The sequence below is a fragment of the Aegilops tauschii genome, chromosome 6, assembly GCF_002575655.3.
Source record: "Aegilops tauschii subsp. strangulata cultivar AL8/78 chromosome 6, Aet v6.0, whole genome shotgun sequence".
In the NCBI taxonomy this organism is placed as follows: Eukaryota; Viridiplantae; Streptophyta; class Magnoliopsida; order Poales; family Poaceae; genus Aegilops; species Aegilops tauschii.
The window spans coordinates 215,777,490-215,782,276 of record NC_053040.3 but is presented as its reverse complement, the minus strand read 5'-3'; positions in this window follow the sequence as shown (position 1 = coordinate 215,782,276).

The following is a 4,787-nucleotide window of genomic DNA, read 5'->3' as shown; positions in this document are numbered from 1 at the left end:
CTTGTGGCCCCCTGTGATGCCGCACAAGCTTCCCCGGCCCACCCTACTCCCTCCACTGGCCTGGCCGCACGCAATCAACTGCCTCCTTATTACGCGACAAAAATGATTCCTCCCACTGACATCTGGGGCGCACCGGTTGGGAGGCTGACCTGTGTGCCTACTAAGTTGACGCGTACGCAGGGCTTGTCAACTTAGTCAACAAACAATTCTAGCAGCAGTAACCGTTGGATTTGAATCGAACAGTCCTGCTGCTTCTTCAATCGCTGCTCTTCTTGCACCAGCCGCCCAAACCAGCGCCGGCAAGACCGCCTGCTCCTGCCTCCAGTGGCCGGCTCTGCTGCCGTTGAGGCCTCATCGCCCCCTACTACTCCCATCGCTAGCCAGGCCCTGCGGCGACGGCAGCCTCACATCGCAGCCGAACCAGTGAACCCTCGTACTCCTCTCCGCGTGGGCATCCACTGCCGCATCTTCCCCGGCTTCGCGTCGTCCCCTTCCTAGGCCTCGCCGTCGTCCACCGCCTTGTTGCTCTCGGCACGGCGTTGTCAATGTGGTCAACGACCGACTTCCGTCAGAAGAGTACTGTACGTGGAGAGGCTGACAGTTGGGTCCACGGCCACAACCCACTTTTTTTGTGATTTGCGAAGTAAGTCGCTTTGTCAGGCATGTTGGGCTGAAAATCTTTCAAGACGAGGAGAGCTTTCATTCGGCTGGCCGAGAAAATGGCCTATCAGTAATGAGAAATGGGTTGTACATTTTTAAAACACATCAAACCGGCAACTAGTTTCAAATTTCTTTTTTTTCATTTCGAGATTTTAAATTACATTAATTTTTATGCGTGGACAATTTGTTGGATTTTATATTGATATACATTTATTTTTAAAATCAGTTTGAATGTGACTCGAAATTTTGGGATTAAAAACAGTTCGGACCGCACCGAAATATGCAAAATTTCGTATAATTTTTTAACCGTGGCCACAATATGGGCTGTAATGCTAACAAAAAGAATATGGGCTCCAAAAAAAACCTTAAGAATTAGCAAATGGGCTGTATGCTGTTTTCCACAGATTTGAGGCTTTCCTAAAAAAAGGTTGACGCACAAGCAGTGACTATTGGATGTCCATCCAACGGCCGTCGTGCTTCTTCAATCTTTGCTCTTCCTGCTCCAGCCGCTCAAACAAGCGCCGGCGGGACTGCCTTCTCACATCGTGCTTCTTCAATCTCTCCTCCCCGCGGCCGGCTATGCTGCCGCGCAGGGCTCACCGCTCCATCGTACTCCCATCGCTGGCCTATCCATCCCTCTACTCACCCACATCTGATGTTATTCTCCGGCGACGGCAAACGAACCAGTAAACCCTCGTACAGTCGTACTCCCCTCCGCGTGGGAAACAACTGCCGAGTCTTCCCTGCCTCCGTGTCGTTCCCTTCCTAGGCCTCGCCATTGTCCACCGCCCTGGTGCTCTCGGCGCGGCCTGTTCAACGTGGTCAACGACCGACATGCATCTGAAGTGGACTGTACGTGGAGAGGCCGATAGCTGGGTCCACGGCCGCATGCAAGGAAATGCCTCCTTTTTACGCGCAAAATAATGATTCCTCCACCTGACATCAGGGACCCACCGAAATGGCCTCTGTATTTCGCAAAAAAAATGTTACCGCCGCTGACAGCTCGGACCCACCAGCTATATCTTCGCACGCAATGAAGTGCCTCCTTATTACGCACAAAAAAATGAATACTCCCCCTGTTAGCTGGGACCCAGTATAGTGGCAGGCTGACTTATGGGCCTACTAAGTTGACGGGGACGGAGGGCTTTGTCAACTTAGTCAATATGCACGATTCTAGCTCCAGTGACCGTACGTTGTCCATCCAACGGCCGTAGTGCTTCTTCAACCTCTGGTCTTCTTGCTCGAGCCGCCCAAACCAGCGCCGATCGTGCCTCGTGCTCCTACCTCCCGTGGCCGGCTGTGATGCAGCGGATGCCTCACCGCCCCCTACTACTCCCACCGCTGGCCAGGCCATCCCTCTACTCACCCACACCCCCTGTTATTCTGCGGCGATGGCAGCCTCACACCGCAGCGAACCAGTGAACCCTCGTACTCCCCTACGCGTGGGCATCCACTGCCGCGTCTTCCCCAGCTCCGTGTCGTGCCCTTCCTAGGCCTCGCTGTCGTCCATCGCCCGTGTGCTCTCGGCGCGGCGTGGTCAACATGGTCAAAGAACGACTTCCATCATACGTGGACTGTACGTGGAGAGGCTGACACCTGGGTCCACGGCCGCAGCAAGGAAGTGCCTCCTTATTACGCGCAAAATAATTATTCCTCCACCTGACAGCGGGGACCAACTGGACGGGCCATCGTATTTCGTGAAAAAACGTTTCCCCCTGACTGCTGGGACCCACCAGCTACATCTTCGCACGCAAGGAAGTGCCTGACAGTCGGGACCCACCTGGTCGAAGCGTACGTAGCATTGTCATTCTGGTCGTGAACCTGTTCGTACATACTGGTCGATGTAGAGGCGCGCACGTGGCATGTACATGTACGTATAGCTGCCAGGGTGCAAGAAAGTAAATACGGCCACGTACATACATACGGGCGGGGTCTCGAACGCCTACTCGCGCGTACGTACGGCCAGGGCTCGTGTACATGGCTGGGTCGGAACAGAGAAACAGCATCGTCGTGGGGAGGCAACGGAATGTGTCGTGTTCATCGGGAGGAAACGGAACGCGTGGGAGCCAACCGGCTTGGATGGAACAGCCGATGGAAACGAGGCCTGGCGTACTGCAGAACAGAGGAAATGGCCCTGTGTTCGACCGGCCACGTTCGAAACGGGATCCTGTTCATCGGGAGGGGTCTGGCGTACCGCAAAACGGAGGAAACGGACCTCCTACGGTCGAAACGGGGGTCCTGTTGATCGGGAGGGGTGTGGCATACCGCAAAACGGAGGGAACGGACTTGTGTTGGAGCGCTACGGTCGAAACGAGGGTCCTGTTCATCGGGAGGGGTGTGGCGTACCGCAAAATGGGACTCCATGGGATACTGTTCGTCTCCACCGTCGACCCCCTCCAGCCTCCACGGGCTACTTTTCATCCACCGTCGACCTCCTCCAGCCTCCACCTGTGACTGTTCATCCAGCCTCCACCGCGCGCTACTCCACCGGCTACTGTTCATCCAGCCCTCTCCACGGGCTCCTGTTCAACCACCCCTCCATGGGCTCCCGTTCATCCAGCCCTCCACCGTCTACTGTTCATCCTGCCCTCCACAGAGTGGTCCTGTTCATCCTGCCCTCCACGGGGTCCTGTTCATCCAGCCCCAACCATCTCGATCAATCGGGGTCCTGTTCATCCAGAGGCAACACCATGGGGTCCTGTTCATCCACCCCCACCGGGAACTGGTCATCCAACCCCCCCCCCCCCCCCGCAACGCTCACTGTTCATCCAGAGGCGGCATCGATCGGCTTCAGTTAGCAGTAGTAGCGAAGGAATCGCTAGATCGGGTTTAGTTAACAGCCATCGATCGATCGCTCGGGTTCAGTAACGCGTAGCATGCAGTGCAATCACTCGGGTTGAGTTAGAGCCGAACGCCTCGTGCACACGCGCGTACGTACAAGAGAAACGTGCATCACTCGGCCCCCGACCACCCACCGTAACCGGGGACTCCCCGATATTTTCCGCGCCCTTGCTTCTACCACGGTTTTTTCTGTCATGGACGGCCCAAAGAATGTCATGGAGCTGCGTCTACGGCCCGCCCAGGACGAAAAGCCCATTTTCTGTCATGATTTTTTGTCATAGAAGTAGGAGTGTCATAGAAGTAGACGATGATACTGGGTTTTGTCACAATTATCGTCATAGAAGTGTCATAAGTATGACAGAAAAGATTTTCGTTCAGCCCAAAATGTCACGGATGTGTCTTTTTTTGTAGTGCATAGACTCAACATTAGTCAGAAAGAACTCATATACTTATTGCAAAAATCCATTAGTATCGAAACGAAGTACTACGTGCATGCTCCTAGGGGGATAGATTGGAAGGAAAGGACCATCCCTCGTCCCCGACTGCCACTCATAAGGAAGACAATCAATAAATAAATCTCCGACTTCATGACATAACGGTTCACCATACGTGCATGCTACGGGAATCACAAACTTTAACACAATTAATCCTCAAATTCACAATTACTTCCTAGCATGGATGTAATATCACCATCTTCATATCTCAAAACAATCATAAGGAATCAAACTTCTCATAGTATTCAATGCACTTTATATGAAAGTTTTTATTATACCCCTCTTGGATGCCTATCATATTAGGACTAAATTTATAACCAAAGCAAATTACCATGCTGTTTAGAGACTCTCAAAATAATATAAGTGAAGCACGAGAGTTCATCAATTTATATAAAATAAAACCACCGTTGTGCTCTAAAAAGATATAAGTGAAGCACCAGAGCAATATTGCCTAGCTCAAAAGATATAAGTGAATCACATAGAGTATTCTAATAAATCACGGTTCATGCGTGTCTCTCTGAAAAGGTGTGTATAGCAAGTATGATTGTGGAACACTAAAAATAAAAGACTCAAATCATACAAGACGCTCCAAGCAAAACACATATCATGTGGTGAATAAAAAGATAGCCTCATGTAAAGTTACCGATAAACGAAGACGGAAGAGGGGATGCCTTCCGGGGCATCCCCAAGCTTAGGCTCTTGGTTATCCTTGAATATTACCTTGGGGTGCCTTGGGCATCCCCAAGCTTAGGCTCTTGCCACTCCTTACTCCATAGTCTATCAAATCCTTAC